Below are 16,106 nucleotides of genomic sequence, written 5' to 3' on the forward strand. Positions count from 1 at the left end.
AAGTCTGGTTCGGACTGCGTTAACATAAAGCTCAGTGGAGAAACAAGAGGACAGACTAGTGTTAAAAGGGAGGGAAGCAGAGGTGACTCAAAGTTTAGAGAGCCTTAGTAAGTTTACCGTCTCCCGTTGCTCTCTGTTCAACGGAGTTGGCCCGTCTAAAACCAACACTGGCCAGCAGCAATGGGAATCCTTTTCAATCACCATTAGCAACACTTTTATTTCCATCATACTTGACCACAGCAGGCTGCATCTCAGTGAAGAGCATTCCTTTCAGAAAGCCAACAGACATTCAAGTGCAGCGGATTTACTGTGTGAAAATGACATTTTTAGGGGCTTCTGAAAATGTTTAAATGAATGCTCTTTTTTCGCTCTTTCTCACAGCTTGGTTCTCAGCTTAGAAAGCCTTTTTTGCTTTGCAATTTTAGTATCCTCCAGGAGTTTGAAAGTTAGGTTAATGTTTGAAATATAAATGTCCTGTTGCTACTGTAAAATTAGACATTTCTTAAGGCCTGTGTGTCGGTAAAACTAATGTTTATAGCTACTTTATTCAGGGTGGCTGAAGTAGGGTTACTGATGCATATTTTGGAGTTGACAAAGAATTCTGCACAGTCTATAAGGTTTTTATGTAACTCTGCAATAATGCTTTCCTGCTCAGACTAGCATTACAGCGTTCCATAATACAACCTTATTCAAGATGGTGAGAGCCAAGAAGAAAAGTTTCCCCCACTTTGGCCTTATTCCTAAAGCTTTCCTATCTCTTTAGTCAGGAGACTGACTTCATGTCAGAGAGGGGGAGCCAGTGAAGGGACTTAAAATGAAAGTTTACTTGTTAGAAGGGACAAATGGAAATAAAATCTGTCTCCGTTGCAAATCCTAGGCAAAACACAATTACAAGGAGCTGCTTAAATCCAAGTCACAGTGTGATGGAGTGGTAGGACTTTCCTTCAATCCCGAGATCAGATAAAAGTGGCTCTGGGTTTGGTTCTCCTGCTGTACTGAAATGTCTGGGCTCATGCCGATTATGACTGGAATCAAAGGGAATCTCTTCTGCAGTGTATTATGTGACAAGCAATTATATGCAAATAACTATAAAGTATGGACTTTGTCAAGTTCCTGTAATGTCCCTGTTTATGTTTAAAATCTTTTACTATCTTCTTCCCCGAGGCTGGAGAATTTAAGAAGCAGCTTGTGAACTTTGTTCCCTTCACTTTTTTTTGCTGATCACAGTCATAGAGGTATCACTAAACCAATGATGGCACTCATGAGGGAATTTCCACATGTTGATCCTACATGCCTCTCTCTATACAACCTATAATTGCATCCCAGGTTAATCCTACCTCTCTACGTTAGCAGCCCAGTCAACAAAGACAATCTCTTACAGTTTACAGAGAGAAAAATAAAACCACATTTAGACAGTGTTTGGGTTATCTGTGGGATGAATAATCTGTCAAAGAGCTTGTAGCCCACTGCTAATTCTGGAGCCTTGTTGCTTGAGCCCATAAATGAGTTACCTCTGGTAAGAGCCACAAGTGAGATCAGATGGCTCCAGGCCCACAGTGCTCCTTCCTGAAGCCCTGAGCATGAAAAACAGTGGGCTCAAATTAGTTTGGGATCCGTGTGAAAACATAATGCAAAATGCAATGCAAAAACCATGTGCAGGGAAACAGTTTGACATATGTATGTTGTTTTCGGGAAATTAGTGCAGCATGACTTTGGGAGTTGAGCACATAGTTTGAATGTTGGGCCTTCTAATTGATCCCAGTCCTGACAAAAAACGAGTCTTGACATTACATACTATGTGATCCTGGCACAGCAGGAGCAATTAGTGGGGATTGAGTGGTGTGATCATGAGAGGAAATCAAAGATAAAATGTTGCCTTCTTGAAATTATGCTGCCCTACACATGTGGTCTGTTCTTTCTTACACCATGAATACAGGGAATATTTAATGAACTGGATCTTAAGTGAGTATAATGTGTTTCCCACTGCAACTATGTGGTCTCTGTTAAACGCAGTACTGTATTTTTGATGGGCAAGCAAATTGGTTTCTTTTTGTTTTGTTTTTTTTCTTTGTTTTGCTGACATTAGCCAGGAGCTTACATTTTCAATTTCCCACAGCAAATTGTGCTTGTCCAGTTTTGAAGAGTACAGAATAAGGGTATATAAATGTTTGTGCCAAGGGTGGCAGTGTAGAAGATGGAGTTCAATAGTGCAGTTTCTGTTGGTTTTAATCTAGATTGATGTGAATATTTACCTGTCAGAATCTTTATTTCCAGAAATCGCTGCCCTACTTACAATTCTCCTATCCTCATACACTCTTTAATTCTCTTAATATTTGGAATATAGTTGTTTGGATTGCAACACTGTATTGAGATGATTGACTCATTTAGGTGCTCTTCAGGCTCTAAGTTGGAGTTTCATCATGTGCTGACCAGACTTAAAAAGGGATGTTGTCAATGATCATAGGTTTTACTTGCCAAGTTTTGAAGGTGTTAGTATAATCTATATGGTTTAGAATTTAAGGTGGAAAATTGTTGCTATGACTGTTTGTGTCAACTATTTTGGCTACAAAAACTGTAGTCACTGGATGCTGAGATGACGTGAAATTGCAGCCAATGCAGTGTTCACAGTGGTTAAACTGGTACTATTGCTTCTGTGTCAGCTGCCAAAGATACATAGTTAGAGTCTTCATTCAAGGTAAATGAGGAATATTCATAGTCACATGACATTAAACAAAGGGAACAGCCAAGCGCCTTATTATCTATTTTCTTTATTCCATTTCTTTGTATGTGATCTTCTCCTCCTTTACATCTCTCTGTGTCAGAAAGGTTCTTGATTAAAAGGTTTTGTTGGTGTTGGGAACAAAAGCAACTGATCCAGCCAGCCAACCACTCCTGCCATATACAGCTGTTCTTTCCTTTCAAACCCTCCAAAACCACTCTGAGCTAAAAGTTTCATTAAAAAAAAAAACAAAACAAAACAAAACAAAACAACAGGAAGTCATCAAACATAGCTCTTCTAGTAAGGAGAGGATGGATACTCCTGAACAACAGATACAAAATCTCGCTGTATTCCTTTTGACACAGTTTCTGTTGCTCTTCCTGTAATAACTGCTCTCTCTCTGCACCTGACTGTTCTCCTTTCTGTGTTTTACATCTTCTCCATCCTCTCTGAAAACATGCTGGCTGCTCTGTCTTCCCAAAATTACGTTCCCTGACTTTTGTCCTTTCCATCTTGTTTCCACGGGCCTAGTCTAGTACCACTGAAATTAATGGATATTTTGGCAGTTTCTCTGTCTACAACAAAGCTGGATGCTCTCTGAGTGCTGCTGCACTTGTATCAGTAGTAAACGTATCAGGTACCCTAAGAAACTCCATCACACTGGTGCTTTACAGGAAAACCAGCGCTGTTTTTGTCAGGCTAATCAGGAAGTACATCATTTCTAAAGAAGTAGTCATGCTGTACGGAAAAATAAATCAAACTCTAAGATCCCAAGATGAATTGGAGATTGGCTTCCTCCCAGTTCTGCTCCTCAGTCTGAGAACTTTAGCAGATGTATGCTGGAGAAAGGATGAGGGAAGGAGGGAAAAGATGGAGAAAAGGAGATTTTAAATGTCCTGAGGCAAGAGCTTAGCTGTCCTCTTCAGCAGTTTCTAGCTCTCTGAAAACCATATTCCTGGGAGTGTATGAATATTCACTCTTTCAATGTCAGTATTTTTTTTCCTTCTGTCCATAAAAATATAAATATCAGCCTGTACTAGTGGCATATTCTGGCCTTTGGAACAGTCAAGGTTTACAAAGTTGTTGGGGAAACTTTACAGTAATGTATAAATACTGTGTCACCTGCCATCCTCCACAACTGTGAGCTCTGTTACCAAATCTCTTCTTGAACTGGTGGCTCAAGATTTCTTTTTAGTTAAAATAAGATTTTCTGCATAAACTAAGCAAGGGAAAGCAACTTGGGTCCTGAAGAAGGAACGAGAGTTTGAAAGAGGGAGAATCACAAATCAGTCATTAGAAAAATGTCTGTACTTCATCCTGTAAGCACTTTAGTGATGCATTTGAAAGCCAGTAACTGTAAGCTTCCTCTTGTCAGTGGAAACCAGGAGGTATCTCTAAAACGTAATGCTGCTCAGCTAAAACCTGAGTCAGTCTGTCAGCATACTGCCTCTCTTTATAGATGCTGGAGGAAAAAAAAAAACCCACAACTTTCATTCTATTTTTGGTATCTCAAGCAGATGCTTAAATTTGAAAAGGGTGAAATTGGTCTTTTGTATATATAGAAGGGATATAGTACATACAGATCTGCAGGGCTCCCAGAGAGAAAAAGGGACATTATGTAACTAGGGACACAGAGCAAGGACCAGCATATGAAGGAGCTTGTGCATGTGTGGAAGGGGAAGAGAAAAATAAATAATAGCCAGGAGTAGATGACAACAAATGTTGGGTGCCTGGCGGAGTCATTGGTGACAGAGATGGAAAAAATGTGTTCCAAATGTCCCAGTGTTTGCGGCCATGGTTGGTGCATGGTGGTAACACAACAGTAGTGATATGTTGACATATGAGAGATGCAACTGTGTCAAAGAAAGCATCTGTGCCATCTCTACCTGTATTAGAGACTGGTGCATGGACTGCATGGTAGAGCTACGTTTCTGCTAAGATAATTTATCTGGGATTTTTTGCCTAAGGGCCTTGTTGTTGTTCCATTAACAATTTGCACCAAAGGCAGACAAAAAAATATCTTTAAATGTTAAAAAGCCAACCTAAGTAATGATGTATTTTTTTCTCAGTTGTGAGTCAGGCCAGCAGAGTAATACCAATCCTTGAAAGGTTAGAGAATTTGCTTACAAAAAGACCACTGCTCTCCCATTTGTTTATTGTTTCAGCTGACACTTTATGCACATTCCATGTTGCTACAAGTCATCTATAAATCTTGTACCTTGTACCAGATCAAGGAGGCCATCTGTTGAAGAAAGCCCATGTAAGGAGATTTCTTGGAAACTGCACCTATGCAGTTGTTTGAAGCCCTGCTTTCCCTGAAGAGAAGGGGGCAGGATTGTTTTTCTGTTGAGCAACACACAGCCCCAGTGTATCTGTAATTTCCAAATCTCTTTTGACTGGATTTATGTATTAACAGTTATAAGGATCTCCTCCTTCAGCCATAAATCATGTTTTATGGTATTAATTCATAGGAAATGATTAAAGCATCCTAAATAGGTAAAGATTTACAGGTTTGATATTAGCTGCTAGACTGGCATCTCCTTTTGATGTTGTAGTGTAAGAAAACTGATTGGAGAGAGTTCATTTTTATGGAGTTATTCTTCATTAATAACTTGCATCTGACTCCATCAAACATCTGCAAGGGACGTGGAGACAGTTATTCTTTTCTGAATATGGAGAATTGTAGGTTAAATGTTTTCCTTCATTTCAGATTAGGTACAGTACTGTGTTCTCTGCCTTTAGCAGCAACTCACTGCTAAGAGATGTGTGAAGCAGGAAAGCAGATAGGTTCTTCTCAACAGTATCTGAAAATTCAAAGTGGTCCATTGTAAAAGGGCCGCAAGCTTACAGCCCTGATAGGTGTATTCAGAAGATGTTTTTCTAGAAGCAAAGAAATGAGAAGTAGGTTGTTAGTATTTGTGCATCACGATAGGTAGAGGGCAATGCTGAGAGAATCAGAAACATAGTGTTTGGGTCTGGGAGGATCTTGAGTGTTAGGAAGAATATGGTTGACTTTTGATGGTACAAAATGGGAAGATCTTTGTTGAATGACAGGCTGAATTTCAATCTCTCAGTGCCTGCATATACATAACCTACGTACCCTAACTTGCCACATTTCTACAGCAAGCAAGGCTGCATTGTTTTCTCAGCTTAACTTTCTGTTAAAAATCAATGTAACTACTGCAGTAGTATCTCTGTGTTTAATGAAACTGAAAGTACCATCTTCATGTTTAATCAGTCTGAAAGACACCATACTTTTTGATCTTCTTAAAATGAAACACTCTTGATGTCATCTAAATCATACGTATCACATTGCACTAAAAACTGGAATCTAGGTACTACTTAACTCTCACACCACCCAAACCTAGTTCAGTAGGCAGCTTTGGGATGAGATTGTTAGCCTTCAGGATAGAAGATTGATGAAATCCATAGTTTACAGAATTTTATCCACAGACCTGAAAGCCTTCAGAGATTTAGCTGACCTTGAGGATTTTGCATGCTTTTATTCAGCTATTAAACCATGTTCCAAGAAGTTCACCAGTCAGAAACATGCCATCAGCTGATGACATGGATGGCAAAATTTGACAGGAGTAGTCAATGCAGTTGTGGCTCTCTTTGCCTGAAGAACCATTCCCATGTCTAGACCATATTCAAGATTTCTTCCTGTGAAAGCCCACAATGGTGTTATTTCACTGCAGCAATATGTAGTTACCAATGGGAAAGAAAACAGTCTTCATGGTTGCCTTTACATACAACTCGTATTATGGTATAAGTAGTTTTGAATGCTTTTGGCTTTTACTTCCAAAAACTTGGAAGGAAAGATTTATTACAACAGAAAAACAGAAATAGAATAGTGAATGTTTATATTTTGGATGTGGATCATGCACAGTGCCTGAAGGATATTGTGATGAGATGTCACATCAAATAACATCCAATATTCAGATGCTGTTGTCATGAAAAGAAGGTTTTACTTTGACTCTATTCCATTACTCTGACTCTGTTCTAAAAAAAAAAAACCCAAACAAACAAACAAACAAAAAGTTTCATAGTGAAATTATTTTGCTTTGAACACTGTTCACATGCAGAAAATGAAAAAAAAAAAAAAGTTTTGTTTAGAAAAATTAGCTTCAATAATATTTTAATGCTGCTTGCTTTTATCTTTGATTTCTTTTACCAGAAATGTCTGTGTTGCTTGCTAATGATCATAAATATCATCGACCTCTCCTTTGCCATGCATAATGAAAGCATCTCAGCATCACTGTAAAGAATCTTTATTTTCTTAGCATAATGGACAATTTTGTTAAAAAAATCAGTGAAGAGACATGGATCTGCTTTTGATGTCTTATTTGCTGAGGCAATGAATTCAGTGAAAAGGCACTCTACTCACTAGATGTCTTACAGATAGATGGATAAGATATCTCAAACTATGATTATAATTATTCCCTGTTTTCTTGACACATTCACAGTGCTCATATGTAATGTTAAAAGTGAGTGGAGTAATGGATGGGGAGAAACATGCATGTAGATATGAACTAAGGCTGCCAAGGAATTGTTGTGACTGTAGTACTTCCAAATTATTCAGGAACCCTAATGTTGTTGCATGGTTTTCCCTTGTATTTTTTGTTGTTGTTGTTTGTTTGTTTGTTTTGTTTGTTTGTTTTGCTTTGTTTTTTTTTTCCTATGATAATTTTAATACCACTTTGATTCTTCCTTTTCCTCCCTCCTTTCTGAAATATATTTCTCTTAGAGCATGAATATAATTTGTAAGGGTATTTGAGTAGTGTTGTGGTCTAACCTGGCAAGCAGCTAAACACCACGTGCTTATTCACTCACTTCCCCCCACTGGGATGAGGGGGAGAAATGGAAACAAAATAGAACTTGGAAGTTGAGATAAAAAATATTTACTAAGACAGAAAAGGAAAATAAATAACAACTGCAGTAATAATAAATAAATGTGTATCTCCTCAACGCAACTATTCATCACTCATCCACCAACACTCACCTAGCAATAAAACCTCTCACTGACCAATGCCCCCCTTGCAACATGATGGCTCACTACATCCAAATGATACCCAGTCGATCCCTGAGAAGCATCCCTCCTCTGGCCAACTCCCAACAGCTTTATGGCTTTGTGCATGATGTCTCATTGGGTGGAATAACCCCTGGCCTATTTCAGGCATCTGTCCCATCTCTGCCTTGTGCCCTTCCATTGTTCCATCATGGCAGCAGCTCTTCCCTGTTGGGCAGCTTGGCCTGGACCTGGGAAGAATTCTATCACTCAGCCAACAGCCAAAACATCAGTGTACTATTAACACTGTCTCAGCTGAAAACAGAACAAGTGGCTAACTTTAATTAGGCTGCACAGTCCCAAGGATTTCCCCCAAGACAGACTGATATAGATATGCCCTTTTTTTCTTATCATTTGATTCTAGTTTTTAATCCATCAAAGGATTTTACATTGCATCCTCATGCCTTGAAACCCTACAGTCTCTTCTCAAGTTGCTTCCTGTACTCTTCCAAGAGGACACAGTTCCTATGTCAACAGTAATGGTAACATAATTCCTTAAATATGTCAGTTCTAACAACAGCTCCTTTCGACTTTTCTTGGTGATTTCCTCCTGACGTGATCTGCTGGTATTTAAGTGTCCGAGACTGTTTGAAAAATGGAAAAAATCGCAGACCTCCAGTAGCATTTGGATTTCTTCTTCTGTTTCCTGGCCTGTTGTTTTTCATTTTCCCAGGGAAAACCCATCCTGCCTGGCACTGATCATTTCAGCAGTGCTCTTTAGAAGCTGCCACCCATCCAATCAAAGCAGGACAGAAGCTGCCAAGCTCTAGTGCTTCTTTGCTTTATTCCTTGAAGAGTATCCTTGCTTCCTCTTTCTTGGATGATTTCTGTACTAACATTTGTGATTATGTCCCTCTGTTCACCAAGATCATGTTTGCTTGCAATTAGTGGAGTTTTTAAACAGATTTGGGCCACTGCTACACAGTTCAATAATCACCACTTTTCCATTCTTTTCTAGTCATTCTTTTGTAATGGGCAAATATATTTCACAACATAATAAAGTCCCTTGGCAGGTTTAATCTCATTCTCATAATGTGAATGTTTATAGACAATGGACTCAATATGCCAGTTAAAACAGATTTTGATTTTGCTTATCTACAGCCAAAGTTCTTGGCCCCTGGTGCACGACCAAACCATGTGTAAAAAGGTATTCAGCTCTGAACGAGATCACTAACATCTGTTGCTGCACATAGCATTTAATCTTCAAATACCATCAACAACAACAACAAAATTCAGGCAATTTAAAATGAGGAAATGTAGAACCATGGGCACTCTGATAAAGTTCCTCTTAGTTACTGCTATGCCTTATGCACACCGAGGTGCTCTCCTCAAAGCTACAAACTCTGCCCTCAGGGTTTTAAGTGATCAAGAGGGCTTGCTAATATTCCTGTGTCTGTGCATGTGGCTGTGCTACAGCTGCTGTGTGCCAGTCACCTAGGACTGACTTAATTTTTTTTTGTATGTGTATGTGTGAGTGGTTAGATGAAGAACTTCAGAAATCTCTCCTCTACATAGTCATTGTCCAAGAGCTTCTGATCTCAAGACACAATCTGCAAGCTGTTGAACAACAACTCACCATATTTTTAATCCTGCTAGTGTGCCAGCAGCTGCTCCCAAGCTACTGCAGTTGCTTGCAGCGAGGTGGAGAGAGTGCTTTTTCTAATCAGACTGGACAGTAACTGCATTAGAAGAACCATTTTTGAGGACTGCAGCAAATGAATGCAGTGTTTAAACAGATGCAGATATCATCTGCATGGGTCTTTCCCTGTAGGAGAGCTGGCAGATGTCACTCTATGCCTACCTTGCACGCTCCAGCCTTTATTCTTGTAAACCAATGCAAACTCTTTGCAGAAAACAGCAGAAGCTCAGGTAATTGTGTTCTGCTCGGGTAAAGGAGATGGCATACACTCAGTTTTTCCATCTATGGCAGTATCATTTTGAAGAAGGCTCAGGTGTATTCTCTGTTCTGGTAATGTCTGCACTACACTTTGCCAGGGCATCCTGAGAAGACAATTTTCTGCCCCTGTACTGGCAGCAATCAGGTTCTCAGGTCTCCTGCTGTAACTACATTTTTGTTGCTACTGTTTAGAGGTTGCGGAGAAGATTTTTTAGAATTTCTTCAGTAATTCTACCTGAAAACAAAATTGCAAGAGTACACAAGATTTTCGTATCACTCAGAGGTGCTTAATATTTCTAGCCCTTGATGGTAATAGCTCTTGTTTGAAGGCATCCCACTGAAAAATCTTACCACTATTCACCACAGGAGTAATTTTGATGGAAAGGGTGACCAAGGCTGTCTTTGTTTCATCTTCCTGCAATCTGGTGTTCAGGGGCACTAAACATTTTAAATGTAGTTACTGATTTATGTACTTCTGTTTTCTTTTGATCCTTGCTTGATCATTGCCTTTAGCTGTTGTCTGCAACACTGTTTGACTTGTGCTCTAGCTTATGTAATCATAAATATATTAATTTTTGGAAGCCTTGATAGATAGGACAACATCCTTTAATTTGTGTTGTAGCTGATGATGCTTATGTGCAGAGATTACTTTAACCTATAGAGTAGAATTAACTCATAATCATTCTGGTTGCTCTTGATAATATACAGATGCAAATTTGAGTCTCCTCTTCTTAATAGGACTCTTCAGAGCCAAAATAAAAGCACAATATTATAACTGTCCTGAAGAACAGGAATTCTAAGCCATCCCTTCAGGTGTTCCTTGTATGTGTTACTGACACGTCTTGTGACAAATATATGTCTCTTTTCTGTTCTTCAGACATCTGAGAACTCCCAGTTCAGAATCTAAATGAGGTATCTGCTTCACACACACTTTCAGAATGCTTGGCACCCAAGCTGGAGCTTTTTTTGTAAAATTTGAGCCTTGATTCTAGATATATGTATTTTTCCTCTCTGTGAATGGCGGATAGTCTTGGCTTATTCACAGGCATTGTCTAATGTACCTGGGTTCTGACAGTGCTTAGTAACCTGACCAACTTGAGTCATACCTGTGTGTAGTCATGACTTCCTTATAATTTTGCTGAAACCTCATGTATTCTCTTTTACTGCCTTTTTTAATCATAAGATTTCTCATTCAGTGGGTGCTCTCTCAGACATACACATTGTGCTTCTCTAATACAGGTGTTGAAGCTATGCTTTTTTAAATACAGGAGGAAAATACCATGGCAATAATAATAGGAATGACATGAGAGATTGATGAAATAAGGTAAATTAAAGTTTAATGCTAACGATAAAAAGTTAGTTATGATATTTAGTAGGATTTTTCTGCCTACTATAGCCACAGTTCTGGGTCCTTGAGGAAAGAAGGGTTTATTGAATTTTGTTGTTTAATTTTTGTTTGGGTGTTTTTTTTAAATATACCTGCTGGTCCAGTGCTGTTATAATCCCCATCTCTTTGATTGCTTTGGGTTTTCCTTGATTCATAGCTTTCGCAGAAAGTTCATCGTAGTCTTGCATAGGTGAAATGTCTGTCCCATTGAATGGAAATCTGGGTTTCATGTCCTTTCTAGGGCTGCGGTTAATGAGCCAGCACCAAGCCTTCCTGTGATTTGTGTACAGTATTGTGCTTATACCCTAACATTTCTTGCAGTGAAACATGTTTGTGATACAGTCCTAAACATAAAAATAGGCCTGGTCTTTCCAAGTGAATCGTACACCGAATAATTTGCTTATGACACTGAGTGGGTCTCTCAGTGCTGTGAGACAGGCTTATTTAACAGAAATTCTAGAGTGGTTGGCACATTGTGTTTGCCAGGGTGAAAAGCAGTCCTGGAACGATGACTGTCATTCAGATGACTCACTGCAATCAAACACTTGGAGAAAATATAGTTGCTGGATGTTATGTCTACATGTAATTAACTGCATTTATCATAGGACAGAAACTGTGAAGTTAAGGGAAAATTGAGTTAGGTTTTCAAACAAATCTCAAGCTACCCCTGCTCTTTTTTGGAAAGAAAAAAAAAAAGAAAACACAGCAGTTTCTTTGCCAACTAAACTGAAATGTTCTAAAATACAAATGTTGATGTATTTCAACAAAGAAATTCAATCGCTGAATGCAAACTTGGTTTTTAAAAATTGCGGTGTTGAAAACATCCAGATTTCAAACTGAAAAGTAGGATCGTATATACACAATCTTTATTTAATCAGCAGCTCTGACATCTTTATGTTAAAATTTTCTCCAGAAATTATATTCTTCCCCACTGCAGTATGCCCAATTTACACACAATGTACTTGCACACAGATAGATGCACTTACAGTAAAGCTGACAGTTTCAGTTCCAGATGTGTCTATAGATGTATACATGCATGTGCTATATATAATACAGTAAATATTATTTTTTTTTCATTTTCATTACTAATGCCTCAAAATTGAACACAGTGTTTGAGTGTACTTGCATAGGAACTGTTATCACCAGAGACATGGCAGCATATGCCCTTTATTGGGAGGGCAGGCCAATGTTCAGTAATCAAATGAATTTCTGAATGAAAATATCATGATCTTCAGTGCAGTGAGGGCATTGTAATCAAAATCAAGCAGTACCTTACAATGAAGAAATAGGGCATGCATTCTTTGTGTAAGGATTTTGACCATTTGTTAAAAGGATAACAAGAAAAAACGACTGGAAAGGAAATGGTTATGCTCTGTCTTTACAGTGAGTGGATAACTGAAGGGGCAAATCTTTCACTGGACAGCACAAATAATGCCTTTCCAAGCAGGTGTTGGGAAACAGTTTCTTCCTGCAAAATCTGCCGTTCTTCGTGCAGAGCAACATATTGAATAGTCAAAAGATTGGTGACTTTACGCAGATCAACACTGCCTATCACAGTTACTTTAAGCTTCAGGTCTTGAAAACCTGAAGAGCCAGAGGTAAGCTGGTGCTCTTTTTTTTCTCATTAGATCAATGGTACCTTCTGTTGGCAACACACAGCTTGCTCTGTAGACTGTGGGTCCATGCATCAGGTGGCGAAGAGCCCAGAAAGCATGGTGCTGCCAGCCAGCATGGCATAGCTGGCACAAAGAGCAGTGACGTTGTTCTTCATCTTGGGCAGAAGGATGCTAGCACAGCACCGAGCTCAAGCTCACGGGGTCCCACCAAGCACCTTTTGGCTCCATGCTCAAGGAATGGTGTGCAGGAGCCAAGCCAGGGAAGCTCGGAGGAGGAGCTGTGGCCAGAACTGTAGAAATCACAGCAAGGCCTGAGCAAAGCGCTTAACTGACCGAATTTGGATCGTCACCAATTGCTTCCATTTAATGAGACCCTGTGGAAGGCAAGACTGTAAGCTATAAACTTCCAAAAGGGGGAGCAGAACGCCTAGCTCGGTGATTAACCGACTAGAATAATCAGTTGTGTACGAGGCACTTTGGGAGATAGCTGTTATTCACTCACAGAAAGAGTGAGGTGTCATTTCGTTTTTTTAGGGTTGTAAGTTTCTAACTAATTTTTGTCTCTCCCTGCCAGTGTAACGGTTTGAATGTTAATTTAATTTTGCAGAATATCATTTATGTAAATGTAATTAGAAGGGAAACGTGATCGGGAGATGCACAGCACCAAAGAAAATTTATTACTCCAAGGGGTATTGCTCTAATCATTCAACTGCAATATTGAGTTTCCCCAGATTTAATCTAAAAGCAATAAATTACAAAAGGCTAATGTCCTGCCCAACAAAAAGCTGTCATGAACCCAAGTTTCTGTGGGGAAAAAATTCAACTTCATTTCAGCAACAGGCTCTCCTCGTTTACACATTCCTTTTACGATTCCAGGCAAGTCAAAGTAAAATGAATACAAATGTGAGAGTTTGAACACTTTCTCTGAATATGTATGTGTGTCTGTTGGTGATTGTAATAATCAGTAAGCCAAAACACTGGGACTCCTCTGTCTCTGGCAGAATTCAGAATGCAGACCCGCAAAGATCCAACTGCAAATTCTTCTCCCCACCTTAGCATGACCCTGTGATTTAAGGGAAGGCAAACTGGATTCTGATTAATTCCAGTGGCCATATGAAAGTCTGTTGCTAATGTACTGTAGTTTTTGTTCTCTCGCCGACAGAATGGACTAGTAGAAACTCTCTCTTTTCTTTTGCCCGGGTGCTTGAGACTGTAACCTGTGTACTACATCGAAAGCCTGGTCTGTGCTGGGTAGTCACCCTGTTGACGATATTGGCCTTTACTAAAGGAGTGCTTTTGGAAAGTGGAATGAAAAACAAATGGGCAGATAAATTCGAGGGTGTGCTTACTTCTTGAAGCCCAGATGTGAGTTTCTTTGTCAGTTCTGCTGTTCAAGGAGCATCTCTCCTCTTGAAAAATCCTGCCATGAAAATTCATCAGCAAATAAACAACAGCTAGGCAAAATAGGAACTGCGAAATGCCTGCCTAATGCGTGTGCTAAAACGCTGTTAAGTGTTGGGGTTTTGCAGTGCAATTTAGAATGAAGGCTGATGCCAACATTACACTTCTCTAAGAAGGGGAGTAATTAGTACAGGAAATGGATTTCTTATGTTTTATTTAGCCAAATTCATCTCTGGTTTAACTCTACTGTAGCCTGGATTGCATTTATTCTTATTTCCCAGTGTTCCTCTGCATAGTTCCTTCTTACAAGACTTTTAATTCACTGTGATTGTCTTTTATTTTAGGTAAGGGCCATAGTTCCTCTGTCAGTTTGTTAGTATCAATTATGCTGTAAGCCTGGGTTTCTTGGCTCGCAAGAGGAAACCCATCAGACTTGCAACAAGTTTTTACAAAGTGTAAATTGGCAGGTTTACAGATTCCCACAGCTGTGCATGGGACAAAGGGAGGAGCGCAGAGAGCAAGGCATGGAGAAACGAGACTGTGGGAGGACTGGGGAAAAATGCAAGGAGCAGAGGAAAACGATGTCAGCGTTAGGGAGCAGGGGCTAAACATACAAATTACTCGTGTGCCACGAAGAAAGAACTTTTCCTACAGGCCTGCTTCCTCATGGCAGGCACTTTGCTTTGCTAAGTTTTTCTCAGCTACTGTTTCATTTCAGCCAACTCAAAGATAATCTGAAGGAAGGAAAAAAGATAATAGATTGATAACAACTTACATACTGCATCAGCTTTTGATCTGTGGGGTACAAGCGTAAAGCTTTTTCTGGCTGTAGCTCCCCACCCATGGGTGTGTAGGGAAGTAGAGGTGTATGCAACAGTATGTGAGACAAACTGCCGTGTGTACACTTAATTAACAGCGATCACGTACAGCTCCAGTCACCCCATCCTCAGCCAAATAGGTAAGCACAGCTCAGACCATGACAACCTGAGTGGCAGACCTCTGCTGCGTGGCTGCATGGAAGGTCTCTCTCAGCTGCAGAGAGTTTCATGGCTTTTTTGCAGGCATATCAGTAGAGGATGCCAAGAAATATTTTATTTATTTATTTTGCATAACACACGAATTGGAATCTTGCATCATGGAATATGCTTTCTGCTCCAGGTGGAAACTACTGTTCTAAAATTCCTTCAGATGCACGCAGGACACATGGAGATTTTATTAGTCAAAGAAGTCTTCCAGGGTCATCATCATTTATTGGAATTCCTGTGTTATTCATTCCAGTGAGATTTATAATTATAACTGGTAATTACAGAGAATCCACTAAACAATTCCATAGGAATTCCACTGTGATCTGACATTAATTAACAACCAATTATAAATTATAATATAACTTTAAAAAAAACCACCAGCGTCTGAATTCCTTCTTTCAGCTACAGTGAAATGCTAGAAGAAAAACTGCTTTTATAAGCTGGGGCCGTGTTGCAGATGGATCATCATTGCTGTGCATTACGGCTGTGTTTCCAGAATACAGCCACTACATGGATAGGTGAGTTCAACCTGTAGAGAATTTGAAAGAATTTTTGTCCTTATCTTTCTCATAAAAGACATCTGTCTCACAGAATTTCAACATTCTGTCATGTCGACAAGTGCACTCACTTCAAGCTTAGATTTTATCTGTCTTGTTGTGTTAACTAGACTGATGAGAGGTGTTGCTTACATGCCTGATGCGAGCTCTCCCTGGCTTGAAAGTGTATGTTCAAAAACTGTAGCAAAATAGAGAATACTTACTGATTCCAATGAGAAGACATGATCACAGGTTAAGAGTATAAACACAGTTCTGGCACTGTTTGGCCACCTGCAATAAAGATCTGCTATCTCATGGAATTTCTGCATCCCCAGATTTGCCAGGTGGAATGCTATCTAGAAAGATGTGGGTAATAAAATATCTGGTATCAGTACTAAGTCTTCCTCTTCCTTTTTTTTTTTTTTTCTTTTTTTCTTTTGCTTTGTTTTGTTCTCCT

At 39.4% G+C, this 16,106-nt stretch overlaps 1 long non-coding RNA gene across 2 annotated transcripts in view; it reads left to right on the top strand.

Moving 5' to 3' along the window:
- LOC136050593 (uncharacterized) overlaps window positions 1–16,106 on the top strand; it is a 266,346-nt gene that overhangs the window by 190,814 nt on the left and 59,426 nt on the right. The window lies entirely within an intron of this gene.

This window comes from Cyrtonyx montezumae, unplaced genomic scaffold (genome assembly GCF_038088225.1).
Source record: "Cyrtonyx montezumae isolate F1298 unplaced genomic scaffold, pur_monq_1.0 scaffold_24, whole genome shotgun sequence".
NCBI lineage: Eukaryota > Metazoa > Chordata > Aves > Galliformes > Odontophoridae > Cyrtonyx > Cyrtonyx montezumae.